This window comes from Psittacula echo (genome assembly GCF_963264785.1).
Source record: "Psittacula echo genome assembly, chromosome: 2".
Classification (NCBI taxonomy): domain Eukaryota; kingdom Metazoa; phylum Chordata; class Aves; order Psittaciformes; family Psittacidae; genus Psittacula; species Psittacula echo.
In genome coordinates, this window is record NC_137737.1 from 139,257,288 (window position 1) to 139,280,380 (window position 23,093).

Here is a 23,093-nt window from a genome sequence, read left to right on the forward strand (position 1 = left end):
GCAGCAAACAGTCAGCCCCATAGTGTAATCCTGGCTGATAGGCAGAGTGCTGCAACCAGAGATCCCATCTGAAGGTGGGGTATGCTGCAAGGTATGTCTGGGGGAAAGAGACTTGGGTATTTGCCATGGACATCAAAGGGATCAGAAGCTCAGTAGCCACCAATATTCTTCATAGACTTAGCACAGGAACCACCCAACACACTAGTATGGGTGTGCTATGATTTTTTCCTTATTACAGACTCAGGTCTCTTTTTGTCTGAACCATTTAGTGATGAGGATTTCTCTTTCTTATTCTCTTCAGGCCTTTCAGCCACCACATCTTGTCTATCTCATGGCACCACCTTTCAGGGTCCTCCCTGCACCCTTAGCCCTGTTAGGGTGGCAGCTTGGGCCAATCTCACCCCACACTTGTTTGACCCTGCCTGGCCATACCAGCCTCTTGCTGGAAGATGTCTGGGGCTGCCTGAGCCCCAAGCTGCAGGGAAAGCCAGGACACAAGGGAAACTGGCCAGCAACCCAAACCTACCCCAGGACTGTGTGCAAACAGACCTGGCAAGGAGCCTGGCCTCCCCGGCGCTCCCGGGGAGAAATACCAGTGAGCAAATGTGAAATGCGAAGAGAGAAGGATGGAGGAAACAGCCGAGCTTTTTCGATGATCTGAAGCAGAATCCAGTGGGTGTTTCGCTCCCTTCAGTTCCCTCTGAAAACCCTCGCTCACAGTGATAAGATCACATGGGAGCACAAGCCAGTTATTGCACAATTTTGTTCCAGGCTGTTTGAGAGGCTGCGAGGTTGTTTTTTAATAGACACTGCCCCCTCTGGCATTCCTCTCTGCTGCTGCGCTGCTGCCAGGTGCCGAGCTCCTGCAGGAATCCGGAGCAGAGCAGGGCTGCAGGGAACGGGAGTGTTATGGATCACGTCAGCCGGAACACACCGCGGCCTCCCGCAGCGTGGGACAAAGTGAGGAGATGCTGGTTGGAGAAGCAGGCAAGCAAACGGTGTCACTTCTGGGGCACGGGAGATGTAAGAAGGATTTTCCCACCTCAAAGTGCAGTCCATGTCCCTGCAGCTGGCATCGCATGGTGACAGGGTTCAGACTTCCATTTATTGTTGTTTCTTTTGCAGTTTTGCTTAGCAATGTTAGCACTTGCATCATCTCTAGCAGGCTCTGATGTTAACACCTCATTAAAATGAGCAGGGAACAGGATTCACAGTGCTACGGCTACTGTGTTTCCTTACAGACAGGTGTTCTCTGGGATGGCTGAATGAAAGGAGATTTTCATGTGGAAAACTATCTTTATAACAGATAAGGCTAAGAATAGACAAACTCTTTGGCTTGCACCCATCTTTCAAAGATACATCCAGATGGGAATCCTGAGTCCAGTGAGTCAGACCGTCTGTGCAAGATGAGGGGGCAGAGGGCTCCTTCTTTGCAAGTCTTCTTGCTAGATAAGCAGGATTTAGTGAGCTTTTCATGCCATGAAAGCTCCCTGTGATCCCATTGGGTGCTGGGGGCAGCCGTGCAGCCCATTACAGCTATAGGAAAGACTGCAGTGGTGGTGTTCCTCAAACAGTACAGCCTTCAGCCCTCTCTGCGAGCTGCACGTTGGTAGGGCCTTAGCACACTGGGGAAACTCTTCCAAGAAGGGAAACATGATGGCACTATTCCAGAAGAGGAAATGATGTAGAGATACACTGAACCAGGAAAAGGGCCTGTCCCTCCAATGGGCTCGAAGAGGATTTTGCTCAAAAGAGAAAGAAGGAGGCCCAGCCAGGCTGAATCTGCCCTTTCTGCAAGGTTCCCCATTCCTCCCCTTGCTGGCCATTAGAAGGACAGGCAGAGGCCAATACTTCTAGAGCAAAAGTGGGCAAATGGTGGGATGACTCTTTGAAGCTGCCTATTTGATATCTTTTTCCCACATGAGAGGCACTAACCCTTACTAGATTGGCTATGCCAAAAATGAACTTTCTCTTGAAAGTATGGTATTTCTGAGCCAGCACAGAAGAGCTGGCCAGATAAACACAACTCTGAATTTGAGATTCTTTTGTTCCAAAGTGTTTTTAAATAAAAGAAACATCACTGCCTTTGAATTAAGTGGCGTTAGCAGTCATCCTTCAGGAGGGAGCCAGGTCATTCAGAAATGCCAGCTGATCACTGCCAGAAACAATTTCTTTTAAAGGCAGTATTTGTATGAGTGAAGTGAGAATGCAGAAATCCTCAGTCTCATACCTCCAGGTTGACAGGTGAGATATCTATTAAAGTTCCATCACGAGAATAAAACACAGCTCCCTGGGGTACCATCAGCAAACTGAGTATTCATTAACCCCTGTACATAGCTGTATTTGTGTGAATGCCAAATAGGATAAAACCCCTACATTGTTGAAGAAAAACACAGCCACACTGCAGACATTTTCTCTAAAGCTGTGAAAATAAATACATATATTTTATATGGATTCACCTACTCATAAAATCAAAGCCTAAAGGAATGTCTTTGGTGTTCAAAGAAATGGCACAATATGTATCTTTCCCTCACTGCAGGATGGTAGGTTTCAGTATTGTGAACACTTCTAGTGCACAAAGCTAAATAAAAGGTATTACATATCTCTTTGTGTGTGGGATTCATTCTTGATTCACATGGCAACTTAATTTATACTGTCTGTGTTATGTGAAACAAATCAGACCAGCTGTTTAGTGTCAGCAATTAGAAAATGCAGCTCCTGAGATTATGGGAACCAGCATGGCTGCTGTAGCATGCCATTACTGGTCCTATGGGAACATCTTTTCCATCATAAGGGAAAATAATACCTATGTGCACCATTTATTTTGAATTATTTTACAAGGAATGCTCTAGAAGAAATGTCCATGAAGCAAAACAGTCAAGAAAGTTGTCCTTGTTTCTTTCCTATTATTATATTTGCTAGGGAGGGGAGCAACAGTGGTCCTTCATCCGTTCTTCTGAGCTGGCAGTGTATTTGGCATACCATCCATCAGTGGGGGATCACTGCTATTTCCAAAGTGTTTTCAGATGTTTTCAGAGAAATGAGATTCTATAGGATAAAGTGTTAATTCTATCTGATCTGGCTATTATCCCTATAAATCCCAGAGGCAAATAACACCAAACTTAGCACATCAGTCCCTGTCTATTAAGGATGGTATTTCAGGGTTTGGTAGAGCAGCAAATTAATGCTGCATTCTGGATGACTGGTTGAAGAGGTCTGATCATCTCTAGAGTTTCTCTGCTCATGGATTTTTGGTATTCAAGGATGCTGACAAACATAGTTTTCCCCAAAGCTACTCCTCTGTACTGTCATCTGTATAACCTGGTGCAGCATTATGAAACAAACGTACCTTTTTTACGTTTATAAAATTACTTTTTCTTTGGCTTATACTCTGTGTTCAGAATGACAAAAGGTTCCAGTCTGTGACACTGCCTAAACCCCATAGCAATTAATGGAAGTGAGGCATCTGTCTGCTTTGTGGTTCTCGGTGTCTTTCCTTAATTTTCTTGTTAGATAGAGATAGCTGCCTGTATGGGAGGGGACGACAGTGTGTCTGTCAGGTGCCATGATACAGGGGAGAGAATGGGTATAGTTATGTAAGGCGACAGAGTGAAACTTCTGACAGGTATCAGTTTCACAGGAGAAGTGAAAAAGAGAAATCTCTGAGCATCCAGCAAAACCAGATGCAGATGCTCCCTTTTTCCAGATTTTCCTCTAACCTTTATAGCTCATTTGTAGCACGTCAAAGACGAGCTCTTAGACATGAGCGCAGACTTGGACCTCATCAAATGCCACCTAAAACCACTGTGGATATGGGGGCCGGCAGATGGAACATGTTGTTCGCATGTTTCCAGAGGCTCTCTCACAAGCCTTCCCTGGGCAGAGCTAGCCAGATACTTCTGTCAGCTAAATATACTTCTGACGGAAACCTGTCAAAGTGCCAGTGACTGCTGGCATTTATCCGGTACAGATCAGCCAAACAGTGTCCCTGCCCCTTCCTCACCTGCAACGTCACAGAACAGCTCTGTCAGGAGAAACGGTTCAGGAACGTCTGTCAGACTGGAGCTAGTGAACCTCAAACCCAAAGGTTACCCAGTTGCCCTGGCCTCTTCAGTCTCCTTCTGGTGGTGTCAGTGGCAGATTATTGTCCCTCCATTTCCCTCTGAAAGCTTATGCTGAACCTTTCATAAACTGGTTATGTCCTTGCTTATGATCTGCACCGCTGATCATGAAACTGAGCCCTTAGCACATGGGACCAGCAGGGCTAAACTCAGGAACAAACTCCCACCCCTGCTCTTGGGGACCAATGCCCCCTACTCTCCTACCTGGGTGCAGTGGAAGCACTACCTTCCAAGGATGAATGGACTTCCTTTAGCTGTACCATCTCTTTGTAGAAGCACAGCTCCTTCCTTCAGTTGTACTTTGGAACAAAGTCATTACCTCTGAACTTGAGGCCATATGTATGCTTTAGAATCTCCATAAGATCCCCCTCTCCATAAGATTGCCTCTCCCTCCATGTATTTAGAAATACATGCGTACTGATACTTTGCAATGTATTCACCAACACCATAGTTATCAGAAGAGGACACCTTATCCTACAAAGAAGTAGAACCGATGCAGCATGAAAGTGGAGGAGAGTTTTGATTTATCAATTGCATAAATGCAGAACTTAGCACTTCCCTGCTAGGTAAGATAACATTAAAGGACTAAGCACTTTCTTACATAGAAAAGATACTATTAAATGTCAGTAATTTCATTATAGCAGTCATATAGTTCTCCCTGTGGCCCTAATTGCAAGTATCCTAACCTCTAGCTATGAAGCTATGCTTGCTCTGGCCTGGCACTTCTGTTTAGATTATGCACATAATTATGCTTAGACAAAAACTGTATTAAAAAGCTAAGTGGAACTTGACAAAGCATCAAGATGTGTTTTATGGGAAGAAAATGTATAAAGTGAGTAATATTTATGCATAGTTAAAACATATTTGCCAAATGCCAAGGAAACGGAGATATTAATTAATAGCGCTTTTTTACAGTGGAAAATTAATTGAAATTATTCAGAGTCCAATTCTGCTCTCCTTGTGCTGTGACTAATCTAATTGAGATGAATAGGCTACTTGTGGAAAAAGAAACTGCTCAGCATGACTAACTTTGGTGGAATCAAGCCCTCCATGAACATTATTAACCAGTTCTGAGATACAGTGCTCAGTTTGTGTTCCTTTACTGAAACACAGGCAATTTTATCCACTCCATCACATTTCCGAGGTGCCCTGAAAGGTCTCATTTCAAATTGTGCCAAGAAAAAAGCAGCTAGCGAAACGCAAAAGGTGTTCTTACATGTGTAAAACGGACACTCTATGTATAAGAAATGAAATCACACTTCCAAACTTTACACTTCAGGAAGGCAGGACCTCTGCTCTGGTGTTATGCAGGCAGAGGCTTAACACCCTCAGTGTCAAAGTGAAGTATTGGGTTTTCCAGTGCCAGCTGAAGGCAGATAACATAAAAGCACGGCTCAGGACTGTCCTCTGGATTTCTCAGGACTCTCATGTTCTACAGCCATCTGCTCTACAGAGCTGACACTCTCAGTAGTGGTCATTAAGAGATATGGCTTTAAAGCATTTAACATAACCACAGCCTGACAGACTGAAAGGTGTTTTTCCCCTTAGCGAAGATATCAACAAAAAGTGCATCTGGATGCAAAGAAAGGCTTTTGGATCCTGTCCTGTGGCCTGACTCCAAAAAGATGAAGTCAAACTACTTTTTTTTTGCTTTCAAGAGGGCTTTATATTTTTGATCCAGAGATGTGTTAACAGAGATCAGAGAGCAGAGGTGGCATCCCAGATGGCCCACCAGCAGATCTCTGGATCACCCTGAAAGGAAATCCTAACACTGTTTGTGGGTCCTGTGCAGGCACTGCAGTTAGTCTCCATGCAGAGAGGAGACATCTGCCTGACAGGTGCCCAGGCACACCAAGGAGTTGATGCAGGTTCCACGTAATCACTGGTTTTCTCTCTGCATCTGACCTAAAGGAAGAACTTTTTTCTTGGTTCTATTATTACAGGAAAAACAAAGTCCTTACACTATGGCTACTTATTAAGCTATTCTAATTTATTCAATTTTGGTCTTTATATAATGAGCTCTTAAATAAGACTGCAGACTTTCTGACAATCCACTCCTCAGCATATCTGCTAATGATGCTGTGGATTCATGGGAAGATGGCAAACACAATACAGGATGTCAGAATGTTTTGTGTTTAATGTCCCATATGTTTTACCACCTTAGCGATAAAATGTTCTGCATTGCTGGTTTCAACATGGCAATTGGTGTAGTGCTGCCTACACTGGTCACCTGCCAGAATTTGGACCTTACTCTCACCTGGCCTTTATGATGCTGCCACCACACAAAAGAAAGGGTCTGAGATGTAAACTTGAAGCACAAATTGTCTAAAGTTGTGAAAACCTTTTTTACAGTTTTAGCCTCCTGCATACATAACTAATACATCAGGTCCCAGACAAAGTCATGCATTCCTCCAGAAGTCCTAGGTCATAAGTGTGTGCAAGAAAACACAGAAAATAATGTCTTGTCACGCAAGACAGGAATTCATTTTACCTCCCATCTGAAAGGCAGGCGTATAAATTATGCTGTGATCTCGGATGCTGTGAACATCGGTGGAGAGGACCACCCCAAGCATGAGTCACGCCACCTACTCTAACATCTCACTTAGGAGGTGGTGAGTCATTCCTGAGGGTGCCTAATCTCTCTCCATTGATTGCAGAGGAGATGGAGACACACAGCAGCCACCCAGCTTCCTGTGATTGGTGTTGGGTGAACTCTGACTCAGCTGATGGGTGTTTGACTTCACCTTGTCCGTGGTGATGGCAAGAGAGGAATAACATCTCTGTCCTTCCCTCTTGAATATGTGGGGTGATAAAGGTGGCACTGGTTGCTGGAGTGAGGCATAGAACCACCTTAACTTAGATAAATTTTGTACTTTTTCAGGCCTTTCTTTTACAGCAAGGGCATGAAACTTTCAGTCCCTCATCAGAAATGGGTCATTCTGTCTTTAAACCTGGATGGCTGGCATAAGATTTGAATTTAATGATAGTGTAAAAGCTGAAAGAATTCCTCAGAGAACTTTTCTCATTTGACTTCTTTTCACAATTTATCGATAAATTTGAATCCCTTAACGCCACTAAGCCTCTGCTGTCCACCCATGAGAGCTGCCTATGGAAGTGTTAGTTGAACTGAAAGTCTTTACAGGAGAGACTTGCTCTTTACTGGGGCCTTATAAGTCTTTTCTAGACTGCTGATGTCTGCCATGTAGAGAGAGGGTGGCCTTGTTGCCGAGCCCATGGTCCTTTCTTCATCTTGGTTCCCATCACACTCAGTGGGAGAGATGTGGTATGTGAACCGTATTCTATTTGTATGCAGACTTTCTCTTTTCATTTAGGTCCCTGCTTAAAGTTAGCGTTATGCCCACATGTCTTTGCAGAGTCAATGGGTTCCTTTAGGACTCTGCAATGTGTAGCAGGCACTGATTTTTGTCCTTTTATCAGGTACTTTCTTGCATTTATCTGCGTTGCATTTTCTGTGCCTTGTGTTGCCCTTCAGCTACAATGGTTTAGATTCTCCAAAGCTGCTCACCACTATGGTCACAAATTTACTCATTCAAATACCTTTTTGACATTTGTGGATATTCTTACCTGACATTCATCTCCAATAAATTGCCAAAAGGCACAAAGATTAAGTTCCAGAAAACCTGTTTGCATAGGAAGACTGCTTCTTATCCTGTGTGCGTAATATGGATATTGCCTTTCAACTGTGGTAACAGTTTTCTTGTTCTGATCCCCTGACAAGTCCATTACTGCCATATAAGTTATGACGGCTTGTGCACAACATTAGACCTTTTGGACCAACTGGTACCAACAAAAGGTTCACATGACTTTGTGCTGATGCTATAGTCCAAAGCCTCTTAAGCAGGCCTATTTTCTTTTTAAGGAGCTTTAAGGAAAAGGGGACTGAATTAAACGTTTTCCTTTAGCATCCACCTCTCAACTTGGACACACACTCATCCATTGACTTGAAGGTCACGTTTCACCTTCAAAATCCTTTTGCATAAGTCTGACAGTTTAGACCATGAAGTCTTGAGCAGAGGAGAGCTGAGTCTGTGGAATAACTGCAAAGGACACTCCAGAGAAATATCCTATCATCCTTTACATACCTTACAGAATTTCCTGGCTCCTGTCACAGCTAAAGAGAGCTACCAGAGCCACATACCCTATATTGCAGTATTTTTTTTGGAAAAAATTCTAATCCTTTTAGCTAAAGATTAATATTTAAAGCATATTTTATTAAAAAAAATATAAAAAAACCCCAGTTAACAATCTGAGCTGTTTGTGCTGTTATGGTTAATTTAAATAGCTTGTTTCATTGATGAATGGAATGTTTGTTTGTTATTCTGGTAATTTGCATTGAGCTGTAATCCAGGAATCAGATGGTTAATTATTGCTGTTCTATGCAAGAATTAATTGGGAAAGCAGATGCTTGCTGTGTATACATTAAGTTCCTGAGAACAAGGTGCTTCTGCATGATTGTTGTTCTAGCTTGAAACTATGTTGAATTCATTAGAGTGGAAAAAGAAGAACATATTAAGAGAGAGAGAAGATTATTAGACTCTGGGCTACTAAGCCGTTGTTTTGAGCTTTAAGGATATTTCCCTTTTTTCTTCCCTGTGTTTAAATATGAGTGAAACATCTGTGAAACATTTTCTCTGATGTGCCAGGAGCGTTTAGACAAGTCTTTCACATATCAAACCTTACTTACCGTGTCCTATTGATTATTTCCTATAAACTGTTCCTTGTACATCTTAGCAACTGAATGCTAATTGTATGAAGGAAGCAACCTGACTCATCATTGAGCCTTTCATTTTCTGACAAGGTTAGCCACTGCTGGCACATGCTGGCATATTTTCCAATAACCTTCTCATTACTAATATCCTGCTCATGCTATTCCTACAGCTTCCAGTGCCCATGAAATCAGGAACTACAAAAAATAACCAGAAATCATGTTAGTATCTGTCACTTGCTATTCTTCTGTTTTACAAGCTTGTCATCCAGTTAGCGAACATAAGATACACTGTGTGACTAGTCCAATACCAGTAACAGACAGCAACTTGTCAAAATGAACATTTGCAGACAGCCCACAGCATAAAAATGTTTTTTTCTGAAGTGTTTGAGAACACTTGCAAATAACAATTACATTCAGGAAAGCCTGAGAGCAGCATTCAAACCAGAAGTCCAAACTTGTATTTTTAACTCTGTGTTGTTTCATATTCTGAGTGTGAAGTGTCCATGTCTATGCATGGGGTTAACCATACGACTTCTTCACCCATCAGTGAAATAAATTAAAACACCATCCTCTCAAATAGCAGTGCTCATATTATGCATTTTATTTTCTTCGGTTCTCCTGTACTGTAGCATCTGGGGTGACATTTCTATGGGTACTTCAGAGATGACCTCAGGCCCTGAGGCCAACTCATATCCCACCCACTGAACCCTCTCAACCTCCAAAACAACAATATCTTGTCAGGAGAGGTCCCTGGCCTGTTGTTAGTCCTGAACTATGCCTGGAAAGTTTTTTGCATGCCAGGGAGCATTCGAGCAGTGTAACAGCAGTAGCCACACTGTTCCAGTGCCCAAGACAGGCCCTAGTGTTAATTCACAGGGCTCACTTGCTCAAAAGCCCATGTTTTTGTCTCACAAACACCCCAGTGAGGAATTTGCAGTAGAGCTGCACTGATGGAAAATGAAGGCTTAAGGAAAGCCAAGCTCAGGGCAGGAAGAGTGTAATTTCCATTTGTGCAGAGTAAAGAGCCGGGTTGCTCTAGGATCACAGTTCTCTGGCTGGCAAAAGAAAACAGGATCTGAAATCTGCTTCTAAAACTCTGGTCCTCCACCATGGTGCATTTGCAAGACCTGCATGCTTTGAAGACCGGGCTCTGATCAGTCACCCAATGAATGCTGCGTGCTTGAAAAACTTGACTGCAGATCATCTGCTTAACATTGTGTGGCAAAGACAGGAAGGAAAACTACATCTCCAAAAACCTATCTGAGACCCTAGGGATGCAAGTCCCTTCTTGCATCCCAGCAGTACTAGGGCTCATCCTGGGAGTGAAAGAGAGCTGTGCTGGTGGAACTTCGGAAAGACAGCTGATCATCCAGCTGAAATCCAGTGCAGACAGCAGGATTAACATGACAAAAAATGGAATTTCAGGTGTTCAATAGGCTTAGAAAGGGTTCCTCCAAAGGAGGAGAAAACAGACTCAGTCCTGACAGCAACACAGAGCCCCAGCTCAAGGCCTCAGGGTGTTAGTGCGGGCGGAGGTGAATGATGGCTGCAAAAAGGGATTGTGGCATATTTCCTGACAAATTATCTGAGCTTATCTGAGTGTGGTGTCCTGTGTGGAAAATGTAGAGTCCTCAGCACCGAACATGCTCACATTAACTCCAACATAGCAAACAAGTGTTGTTGATAAACATGATGCTCTTATCTCACTGTTAAAAAACTGGAGGAGATGTACATGAGGCACACAACACTGAACATCTTGCTCCCATTCTGGAGATGGGTGAGAAAGCTGAAATCCCACATCCTGAACCCACAGCGCTTCTTTACAATTCTCTGTTTTTCCTGCTTACCTTCTTTCAGGCTGGCAGTGGGGAAGACTGCTCCAAGCAGGATTCCCAGGATAAGTTAGTGTCTGTCACTTGCTAGTCTTCTATTTACAAGCCTGTCATCCAGATATGGAACATAAGATATGCTGTGTGACTAGCCCAATACCAGTAACGGTAACTTGTCAAAATGAAGCAGGGACTCCCCAAAGGTGGCCAGGAGAAAACATGTGAGACAGCTTTTGGGACTGGATCCTGTTCCTCATCCAGATTTACTCTCACACAGGGAGAGATGAGCCTGCATTCAGGATTCACTGCCCTTACCTTACACTTCCTCTTGAAGTTAGGCACCAAAAGCTTTCTTCCAAACTTAGACAAAAGGAGGTACCATGCTTTCAAGAAAGAAGGGATGCGTCTACAGTCCTTTTAAGACAGGATGCAAGCCCCTTTTAGAGAAGATTTGAATGCCAAATTCTACAGGAGTCCCCTGATGACTGGGCTATTGACTCTTCCAGTTGAGGGAGAGTCAGTGTTCTCAAACTCCTATTTTACTTGGTGAAATCAAGCAATAACTGGTCTAATAGCAAAAAGAAAAGCAGACACAGCCTCGTGCTCAGACAGGTCATGGAGCTAGCCTGACTGCTGGAGTTCAGCGGGTTTCTCTAAAGAAGCTGTCTCCCCTTGCCCTGGGCTGTGCCATCGTCCCAGGAGATACCTCTTCCCCAGGAGGCAGAAGGCTGCTTGTCTTTCTGACACCTCTCATCACCTCCCATTTCTTTGCATTCATGCTGCAGTGGATGGCCATGGGGCAGCCTCATGGACTTCCACACATGCTGTCCCCAGCTATTAGTCTCCAGGGTGAACAGTTGTCGGTTGCAGCCCTCAACTTCGTCACCTGACTTAGCAAACGCAGTAGATATTTAGGTCAATTGATTGCAAAGGTTTACAAATCTTGGTTTCTAAGTGCAGGTTGAGTTTCCAACAGCAGCACCTTGTGAGCCAGGGACAGGAGCTGCCTCTTGGAGCACGGCATCATCAGAAGCTCTCTTCCTGGAGAGCTGTGAGAGCAGTTTGAGGCCAAGCTCTTAGGCAGGAGGTCTGGGTAAACCCCAACTTATTTCTCATTCATGGGTGTAGCTAGTTACATAATAGGAAATAGGTTAGTTGTGACCCAGATTTACTCTGGCATTAAAGCAGGTGGAAGCACTTACAGCAATAGTGATCCCTGTCAGGGAAGACAACAAAGACGATGCAGCCCTATGGGAGGATGTTGCAGTTGTGCACAGTCTCCAGTCTGTTCTGCTTTGCAAGAAGGTTGAGGAGGTATGAGTTGGGCTGACTCAAAAAGCAGTCAGAGAAGACCATACAGGCCCTGTTTTCTCAGTCAGAGTAGTCCTCTGCCAGCAGGAGCCATCTGATAGCAGAAGCCATCAGAGTGAGGTCCTCAAGGACCGCATGTGACAACCAGGTAGCAAAAGGAACAGTGCAAAAAGTGGCCAGACTAATGGAAATGCCTGATCCTCCTGGGACAGAGAAGTAAACTGAGGAAAATACACTGGGACTTTATTTTCCCTTCAAACTTGGGGGAGAGCAGAGCTGCTGCTGCCCCCAGGCACTGATCCCACCAGGAACCCTGGTGAGGAGTGTTGAAGCACCTTTATTCAAACCCTTTGTAATTATGGTTTGTTTTCTTGCCCAACCTCTAACGTTTTGTAGGAGTTGCTAATGTTACACCTCTGATTGCTTAGGCTTTGCTTGGTGCACTGGTGGCGTAAAGCATTACACAACTGCTTGTGCGTGTGCATTGAGCAGTGCCTGGAAAGGCACCTCTTAGCACTGAAATGCTCAATGTTAATGCAGATGTGCACCTAAACACCATGAGTAATGGCAGTAGGAAAGAAATGTCATTAATGGTGAGCTGACAGCTGAGACCGTGGGGCTACCTCCTCACCATGAGGAGACTGGCTTCAGGCGCTGGAGGAAAACTGAGCAGGCAGGCTGCAGAATCAGGACTCTCCTTCAAGAGAGCAGATTTGGGCTTGTTTAGGGTATTGCTGGGAAGAGTTGCCTTGGAAGCTGCTAGAAGAGAAAAAGGAGGCCAGAAGCTGGGTAATTTTTAAAGCAAACACTGGGAGCTGAGGAACAACTGGTTCTCTTGGGCAGCCAGACCAGGAATTTCAGGAGAAGGCCTGCTTGCCCAAGCGAGGGGCTTCTCAGTGAACCAAACTGCCAAAAGGGAACGCAAAGGAGTCAAAACAAGGACAGACAGCACATGAGGAGTGTAAAAGAACTGCTTGGGGATCTAGGAACAGAATCAGGAAGGTCAAAGTCTCTCTGGAGGTAAAATTAGCTAGGGCGTAAAGGGTAGGAAGAAGTGTGCTAGTAACAAAGAGAAGTTCAGAAGTTCAGAAGGAGATGAAGAAGAGGAGTTGAGGGCCCTGCCCTGCTCTCCTCATGTGGGGTGTGTGGACTGTCCTGCCTTGGTGCCCCACTCCTGGCCTGCCTCAGCCATTGGCCCTGCCTGCACTCTGGCATCAAGCTCCTTCTGACCAAAAATATGTGCCACAGCCCATTTCCAGGTGAAACATACTCATGCAGAAAGGCTGAGGCTCACTGAGGTGTGTGGGCCCGTTCAAGCCAAGTGTTTTTTCCATCCAAGTAGGAACAGGCAGTTATAGGACAGGTTAATAGAGGCTAACCATGAGAAATCTGGAAGCCACGGCTGACTCGCAGGGCCTTGGCCACCCTACAGAGCTGGGCTGTGGTGTGCAGGTGACCATGGGTCCGGCCAACCGGGCGCGGCACAGAAACCATCACTGATGTAGTGGCTTTGGGGTAACATGGCCAAAGATGGGAAGTGTTTTATTGGTGGTGGCCAGGCATGGCAAACCCAACGTCCCTCTCAGGGCTGTGCTGCTCCAGGGTGAGGTTTTGTGTCTCCCTGTGGCACATCCGCTGAGCCCCAGCGCAGGCACGCTGCTGTGCTGAGGGCTGGAGAGGTTCATCTGATCAGGCCTCGCCTGATTTCATGGGTTTGCTGTGCTCTCATTATTGCTGCTCCTCCCCTCTCCATGCTCTTGCTTTATTTTGGCTACAGCAGCAGCAGTTGTTCACTTTGTTTGCTATGGATGAGGAAGGTGCCAGGAGGAGCTAGGGGAAGGGAAGCCATGCCTGAGCATGCAAGTGTGCATGTGTGTGAGTGCGTGAACTGCTCTGCTGCACAAGCAGAAGGAGGCTGGATCCTACTTGACTGTTTCTTGTCAGAAAGAGGAGCAGAAACTGCCAAATCTCATCTCAGTGAGGGAGCTGCTAGTCAGGGAGCTGGAAACTTTCCCTCTTTTCAGAGCTCTAAAGAGAGATGTATCCAAGTTTTTCATGGCTCTCATGCATCTTCAGAGAGCTGAAGTAATTTCTCCCAGAAAGCATGATGTTTATTAGGATGACAAACATATTGCCTGGAATTTAAGACAGGCCACAACTGAATGGACAGAGTCCAGCTGGTTAGGTGAGGTAGGATTACTGCTTTTGCAGAGCCTTCCTTCACCACACTGGGAACATCCTTGGATAGTCTTAATTTAGGGTTTGGACACTGTAATTTAAAAACTATGAGAACATTTCCTTCATTCTGAATGCCAGGAGGAAATAAGAGATATAATTTTCTTTACTTAGGAAGCCATTGCAATCTTTCACCATAATGAAGAAATAAAATAAGCAAGACAGCACTGCATGGACAGGCAAATAATACAAGTGCTTTCAGCATGTAGGTCATCCTGACTGATGTGCCATAAACCGGAAGTATGAGCTCCACTGTTTGGCTGGGACCACCCTCAGCACTGGTGGTTGTTCACCTTCAGAATTTACACATGCAAGAAAACCTCATGGCTTAGTAGTACCTTTTCTGCCTGAGCAGAGATAAGTGAGTCTGGACTCGAGGCTGGCCTGGACCTTCTTGTTCTATGTTAGCATGAAATAATTGGGATCAGGCTACTTTGGATTATGTCCTACATAAAATAATATCCAAACCTAAGGTGAAGTCCTCAGGAGTCCTCCCTGAGGCTGGTGCTGTGGGTGGCACTGACAGGCAGTGCTGACACACGACCAGGACGTCAGAAAACAAAGCGCTTGAGATCCTGTTTTAGTACCACGTGTAAAGGCAGGAGGTTAAACTCCTCATCCGTGTGGACATTTGAGGAAATGACCCCAAATGTGGTCTTAACCATGGGGAAATGGCGTTTCAAATTTCATACTCTTTTTTCTTTCCAGGAAGAACCTGTTTCCTTAAAATAATTTCCCATGGATATTAAGGACAGGCAGAATGACACACGAGTTAAGACATTTATTGTTTTATTGCTGTAGACCACTGAATACTAAGAGCTGCTTGTGACTCCACCTGAAGAGTGAATTAAATGGGGGTATGTACAGTTTGCTGTGAAGGTATCCTGCCTTTAAGGGTTTTTTTTTACGCCCCTTTTTTGTTACAATAAAACCAACCCCTGCTATGCAAAGAGCTGAATTACTCATTCCAGACTGACATATTGCCTTACTGCTCTATTCTGAGCAGTGGCACTTTTCAGCTGGTACCTGGAAAGAACATTCTCTCTTAAGAGGCTGCACAGGATGGTTAGAAAACACCTGCCTAGATGAGTCACTAGGGAACAGAGGGGGAGAAAGAACACTGGAAGCATTAAGCTGCAGAAGTGTTAGAGGCAAAAGAAGAAAATAAGCACAACTACAGTTCAAGATCTGTAGTTTAATAAGAAAAACTTTTTATTATTATTAAAACAAAGCCCATTGGGACTATACAGAATTAAGAGAGGGAATTAAGGAAGACTGGATTGAGAGCAGCCCTGAGGAGAAGGACTTGGGGGCGTTGGTTGACAAAAACGTCAACGTGAGCTGCAGTGTGCACATGCAGCCCAGAAAGACAACCATGTGCTGTGCTGCATCAAAAAGGAGCGTGACCTGCCCTTTTGAAGGAAGTTGAAGGAGGTGATCCTGCCCCTCTACTCTGCTCTTGTGAGACCCCACCTGGGGTATTGTGTGCAGTTCTGGTGTCCTCAATACAAGAGGGATGTGGACTTGTTGGAGTGAGCCCAGAGGAGGCCACGAAGATGCTCAGAGGGCTGGAGCACCTCTGCCATGGAGACAGGCTGAGAGAGCTGGGCTTGTTCAGCCTGGTGAAGAAAAGGCTTCAGGGAGACCTTATAAGCAGCTTCCAGTGCCTAAAGGGGACCTAGAAGAAATCTGGAGAGGAACTTTTTACAAGGGCATGTAATGATAGGACAAAGCGGGGTGGCCTTAAACTGACAGAGGGTAGATTTAGATTGGATATTTGGAAAAAATTCTTCCCTGTGAGAGTGCTGAGACATTGGAACAGGCTGCCCAGGGAAGCTGTGGCTGACCCATCCCTGGCAGTGTTCAAGACAAGGCTGGATGGAGCTTTGAGCAACCTGGTCTAGTGGAAGGTGTCCCTGCCCATGACAGGGGGGTTGGAACCGGATGATCTTTAAGGTCCCTTCCAACCCAAACCATTCTATTTTTCTATGGTTAATTAACCTCAAGAGAATTGTCAAACTGCAACTAACACCTTGGTGTCTCGTGCATGCCTGCTAGAGGTCAGGCATGCATGTCCCATGCAGTTCTCCCTCACTGTACAGGTGATATAACACTGTAAAAGGGGGAAGGCTGGTGGAAAATACGTGCATGTATATGCATATGTGCATGCAGTGTTGGTAACCTTAGCTCCTGATATCACCAGCAATGGATAATTTCACTGGAAAATTTAAGTGATTTAATTCCTTAGAGCTGCCAACCAAAGCCTGAAGCATGACTGCTAACTTAACACAGGCTGCTGCAGCAGCCCAGCTCCTGCATGCCAAAGGGCAAACCCAGCTCTGTGTGCTGAGGTATGCACTGGACTGTGGTTTTGGGCACCAGCTCCTGCGTTATGCCAGCCAGCATCCTGTCCCCCAGTACCACAGTCAGACCTCGATGACAACATCTTGACCCAAGCTCTATCAAGCTGTAGGAAGGAAATAAAATACCAGTTACAGCAAGGTCAAAACACTTGTCCTTACCTGCTAATAGGGTGGTAAAATAATTAACTAGGGACGTAGTGTTGATCAGCACTAGGGGAACTGGGCAGGTCACTTGTTATACAAGCTGATATGCACCACAGATGCACTCCTGAGTTTGTTCATGGTGTTTTTAAAGGTATCTTTAAAGGTAACCATAACGTGCTTCCTCATGTATTTTTTTTCTTTAAATGAGTCTTAAGAGCAAGTAGAAAGTCTTGAAAAGGGCACAGGCTCCCCCAGAGTGGCCCAGTCTATCCCAGAGCCTGTTCCTAGAATGATATGAAGCTCTAAGGCTCCTGGGTCAGCTGTGCTGCTTTAAAATCACTTTTTTCTGAATTACATAGCTGATTCCCACAGGAGATGCTTATGGCTTCATGGGCCTCTCATAGCCAGACCTATAGCTTTTGCTCTCAGCAGTTGTTTAAAACAAGTAACTCGGAAGCCATAGCATTAACCACAGGCTATAATTAGCAATGTTGCTTTAATGGTCCTGCATCCCCATCCAGTGTCCCAGAGTTGCTGGATGGTGGCCAGTTACAAGAACGAATAATCTACTGCAGCAACAGATCTGGCAATAGTGAAACTAAATATGAAAGTTCAGGCCCAGAGTCTTATTCATGTCTCTCAACACTGGGTGTGAGATTCCCATAAACTGGCTTTCCAGGGCATTGGCAAATTCAACTCCTGGAGCGTCTGGCTCCGTAGCGAGAAGTTGTGTAACACGCTGTGCTAGCCTGGCCTTTGCATAGAGTGAGATACATTTTCCATAATCACACTGGGGTCGAGTTATTTGTCATTGCTTGAATTACAAGAAATTTTGTCTCTGTTCTCATGTAGATCTACAGTAGAAAACATACCTCCTCCAGATGCCCTCAAGCTCAGCCTCCTCTTGTCTCCACTGTTATATTAAAGCATGAACAGGCAATGACCTCAAGACCATCTCATTACAGGCATGTGGTATTCATCATGACAACAGCTGCCTGCACTTATTACTGTCTGGCCTCTTTTGCATTTCCCTTCCCAGTTCCATTTTCTCTTCAGTCTCAATACTCAGGTTTTACCTGTGTTTTCAATTTAGGTTTATCCCGATGTGGAATACCTATGGAGCTTCACTGGGAATGATCAATGAAACTCTTAGAAGATGCTTGGGCAAAATTCTTGCTGGGATCAAAGCCCTGCCTGTACCTGGATAAGGACTTCAGCCTTTGGTCCATGTCTGCACCACAGCAATATGTTATAGCCATCCCTTGGGGGATTAAAGCTGGCAGTTATACAGGATGCCTTTACTTAGCTTAGATGGGAAGCAATTAAATACCATATCATATAGCAAAAGAATAAGGGCTTTTCTCAACATGCAGGCTAACTTGGAGAAACAGAGCCATATGGTCTGCAGGATTTTCTCAAATAAGCTAAGGAAGGTGTTAGATGCCACTGGGAGAGGGGAGAGACTGCTACTGGAAAAGCAAGGCAGAGAAGGAGAACAAGCAGGCAGGAGCAGTGGTCCATAGCAGCTGAGAGAGCTGGGGCACAGAGCAAAGCAGCTCTCTCTTGCAGGCTCCTGCAATGGCCAGGGATGCAGCAGTGCCAGCAGCCACTGCAAACAGCACTGCACCACAGCTGCCCAACCCCATGCCTTGGCTTCTCCCATGAATGGAAAAAAAACCTCTGGGCATTGAAATATTGCCTAATGGTCAAGCTCTGGGACCATACCAGGCTGGTTTTATGGAGCTCATCTGCTCCATACTTACGCTGGAGAAGAGCAGCTGCTTTCACTGCAGGTCCTTCTGACTTTGCCTGTGTAGGAGTAAAGAAAATTGCCCCCTGACTTCTTCCTGTGAAGCCTGCAGTGTGATGAGATATATTTAAGCTGCACAGGCTGGCTAATGCAGCCCTGTGAATCGGGTTTAGCTTTAATTAAGTTCTAGCACGTGTTTTGGGCCAGCAGATTCTTTTCACGATCGTCCTTTATGCTTTGCACGTTACGACTCTCTCTGGGCATGTATTGTACAGCATGGACAGCCTGCAGGCCTGTTCTGGTGCTTTCCCACCTGGTTTCCATGGCTGTGCTGGTGCAGGAAGCATTTTGGGTAGCAGGCTGGCTCTCGTGCGGGAGGCAAAGGCTGTTGCTGTGCAGTCTGCAGAATTCCCATGGAGATATTGCTTGGTGCGTGTCTGAAGTTCACCTCCACATGCAATTGAGAGTGCCTCTTATCTTGCTACTCAGCCTGCAAAAACTGAAACATAATGGACCAATTATAATACAAATAGAGTGACCAGGGAGACTACCTAGGGCCCTGGAGCATAGGTACATTGCTTTGTTCCAGTTATATAGGCTGCTTTATGACTGTCTTCAGGAAAAGTTTCCCTTTAAATGGGCATATTTGCTTGTTTTTAAAGTGGAGGTGACTTATGCAATCAAAGTCAAGCAATTTCAGATGAATTTCTGGTTCCCTTCACAGAAGAAAAGTTGCCTGGAAAGGCATGTGACCCTAGCAGGAAGCTATCTCTTGATGCAGAAGCTTGTCTTCCCTCTCAGACTGAACAACCTGGAATGCATGACAACAAATAAGATGCTTATCCTGAAGTGACTGTGAGCTGTGGTGGCAGGAGCCAAACAGAGATTTCAAATGAAAGGCGGATGGAGGAAAGGAGATGGGATGGACTTGGGTGATCACCAGTGGTCCTGAGGCCCTGGGTGCTTGGGTCCCCACTTCAAACCTAGCACAGGCGTTAGCATCTTAGAGTGATAGTTTGTGAGGACTCTGGTTGCTTGGATTTTAATGAGCTCCTGCTCTGGCTTCCCAGGGACCTGCACAAAACCTGCTGATCACTTTTGCCAGCTCAGCTGGGAAACACAGGCCCAGGAGCCTGAAGAGCAAGGCTGGTGTTTGTACAAGGCAGATCATTACTGGAGGGCTCAGGGAGGGAGGCAGGATGGCAAGGGACAGCCTATTTAAAGCATTTTTGGAGGGACTTGTATCTCCCAAGAATCTGTACCTGTGTTTTGCACATCACACTGTGCTTGTCTGAATAGCAGCACTCTTTGGGAGCCAAGGCTCTCAAATTCTCACGTATTTAACCATCAGTATTCAAGCTGGAAGCAAAATAAAAAGCAAAGTGTAGCCTCAAGGTTTCCAACAGCAACAGCTCTTTCCGAGGGGGACCTATCTACAGGGGTTCCCAAGTCCTAAAGGGTACCCACCAGTTCACAGCAGTTTTAATAGGCCCTGAAAAAATAGAGCTTAGAGTTCAGATATCTTGATTGTTTTCTAGATTGGGAAAATGCTATTTTTACATGCTATTGACAAGGCCGATGCCTGTGTTACTGCAATTTGAGTATGAATTAATTATAATGTGCAGTAGCTCTGGGAAAGATGAGGTCTGTGAGACTGAATAAGTCATTCTCCAAGTTGGGAGCAGCAGTAACCAAAGAAAAATAAGGACTCTGCCACAAGAATTCCATGAATGCACCGAGCAGCTTAATCAATCTGCTGAGAGATGAACCATCGGACATCTAACGGGACGTGGGAATGATCACACTGGAAGGTGAGGTGCCTGCTGGAAGGACCCAAGCCATCAGCTGTTGTCCCTCACAGTGGTCATGCTCACTGCTCACCTCCATCCTGCGAGACAACACACTCGTGTCAGCCCCAGCAAGGATTGGCTGCTCCCAGAGGGATGGAAAGCCAGGAACCATGGTCACCCCACATTAGTCCTGCTCTCAGGCAGAGCTGAGGGCTGGAAAAGGGTTCATCCACAACCCCACACAGGGATCTTCTCTTAGGAACCTGCCCCCTCCCTTTCTGTAATGTCTGCAAAGAGGCACTGCTTTCTGGTTACTCTGGTTTGAGAGTCAAACTGGACTAGAAGGCAACTGGATCCTGTTTGCCCCTAGTGTGCCTCCTCACATCTCACAGACCTTGCCTGCTCGTGCTGAGCTGTTGTGATGGCAAAGGGGCAGCGCACACATGGCATCCCTGCAATGGTGGGACCAGGCACCCTTACACCCTCACACTGCCCCAGATGTTGGCAGCTGCCTGTGGAGCCTGTCCCTCGTGGTGCAGCCTGTGGCATGGTGCACCATGCCCAACACCCCAGTGCCACGGGGGTTTCCTACCCTCTGTGCTCCCGCTTGGCCACTGCCCGGCACCTCCTTCACAGTTTTCCCCAGTGCCAAATTTAAGTGCCACAGCATTCGGAGACAAAGCCCGTGAGGAGCAGCCACAGTGCTGCCATGGACATGCCAGCTTTGTCACATGCTGTGGGCGTTTTCTATTGGGCAGCAAAGCAAAGCTGCTTTTCAGCCACACTTCAAGCAGGGTGGTGCAGGATGATGTTTTCTTTTCTTTTTAAAGGCAAAAGAGAAAGAAGAGTCGGAATTCCCTAGCATGTATATTGAACTCAAAACCAAGGCATCATGGTGTGTTTCTGTAGGACCTACAGTTTTGTGCTCTGCCTATGCAGTGCGTGCCAGCAGAGGGAGTGGACATGTGCTGATTGCCCCTGTCCCAGAGCTGGGCACGGTGCTGGTGGCCTACCCCTGACACTGATTTCCAGGCAAGGGAATCACAAGGTACAATAAAACCTGTTTATTTTAAGCAGAAATGAAAATCAGTATTATCCAAGTGCCTCAGTTATCAAGGAGCAGTCAGTATGCAGAAGGCATTGCTCTCCATTCTAGGCAAAGATGCAGCTCCCAGCAAACATTCAGGCAGGTGTGTTTTGAGGGGGTTCTTGATGAAGCTCCTGCAATAAGCACAGCCGAGTTGCACATGAGTTAGCACATTTGAGAGACAAACCAGCAGAACAGGAATAATTCAAATCTAACCCAACACCATCTGCCACACAAAGCACTGTGGCTATATACAAAAACCTCATTAGTACCTGATGAGAGGGAGGCTGGGCCCACAAATAAATGTATTTGCAATACAGGGTATGTGTAATGCTGTCAACATTGATGTGGCTCGTGAAGAAGAGAAACTTATTCCTGGAGGCAGCAGTCTCTGCGGGGCTGGCTCTACAGAGACCCACGGGACAGCTGGGGTGGCACGGGTGGCACCTCCTGGGGATGCAGAGATTCACATTTGGACATGCCCAGGGACCAGCCTGGGGAAGCCTGCTGCTACACAGCCTTCAGCAGAGGAAGATGAAGCCCAGCTAGGCTTAATTCCTGCCCTGTAGGCCTGTGTTGATCAGGGTGAAACCCCAGAGCACCATAACCACGAAAAGCCACATTAAAAGCAGCCACACCTATCTCATCTCCCCTGCCCCAAGCTGGCAGGGACATGGGGACATGGCAAGAATAAGGGTCGGTGTCTGCTACACCCACTGAGCTGCTCACAGCAGCATCTGCCATTGCCCCAACACATCCTGCTGGATCTACCTTAGTTCCTGATGCCTGAGGAGTGTCAGGACACAGGGCCCTGCTGTTCTGGTGATGCTCCCGGCACCATGAGGAGCAGAGAGTGACTTGATGTTGATGAAGGGGTGCCACTTTAGCTCTCCCTCCAGCTTGCAGGAGCCTGGGCTGCAGCTCCCTCTGCCTGGCATCCCTACATGGACACAACACTGTGAGGGGCTGACATTCCCTTGGGCAAGGAGCATTTGGGTTTGTCCCGTGGAGGTAACTGCTGAGGTGGAAGGATGGGGATGGTGCGAGATGGCTATCAGGCTCAGACGGAGATGCTCGGTGCGGAGGACCTGTGTCCTGGGCCAGCTCCTGCTCCATGCTGCGGCAAACGCAAGCTCCTGATCTACAGCAGGCACTGGTGCAAGGCCAAAACTTGTTATTGTTACTTATTGCTTTATTTTTAACTGAGCACTTGTGTGGGGTGACCTCTTGCACTGGGCAGCTCTGGCTCCCCAGTGAGGTCTGGAGGCATGCAGGGCATGTGGAAATCCCAGCTGGGGCGAGCCAGTGCTGGAGGGAGGTGGGGACAGGCGGAGAAGGATGGGAAGGGGAGAGGACGCAACTGAGGCTCCAGAGCAGATACAATCCAGAGATATTAAAAAAAGAAGTAATTAAACAGAGGGAGGCAGAATTAAAAGGTCACTTCAGGGCTGCCACGTGGTAGCATCTTTAAAGCTGTCATGCCAGTGCAGCCTGGTAGAGCAGTGCAGCACTGTTATGGGCTGTTGCAGTTCAAGCTCCCTGGTTTTCTCTCTCCATACAGTGAAATATGAAGTTCTAACACAGGAAAGCAGTTTCTCAGATGTAATCCCCTGCAAAGTGTGAGGATGGTGAGGCACAGTGCCATGGCAGCTGCCTGGCCATGTAACCCAAGGAAGAGGGTTACATACTTCTTTGGCTTTGCCCCTTGCCCTGGGGACCCTGCCTGTCCCCAAG

At 46.1% G+C, this 23,093-nt stretch overlaps 1 protein-coding gene across 2 annotated transcripts in view; it reads right to left on the reverse strand.

The window, feature by feature from the left end:
* Window positions 1-14,908: 14,908 nt before the first annotated feature.
* ZNF706 (zinc finger protein 706) overlaps window positions 14,909-23,093 on the reverse strand; it is a 36,152-nt gene continuing 27,967 nt past the window's right edge. The window contains exon 4 of one of the 2 annotated variants that reach the window (XM_080609856.1): window positions 14,909-18,981. The gene's annotated coding sequence lies outside the window, so the exon portion shown is untranslated. Of the gene's footprint in view, window positions 18,982-21,474; window positions 21,494-23,093 lie in introns of those variants that run through there. The other variant, XM_080609857.1, reaches the window with a different exon arrangement.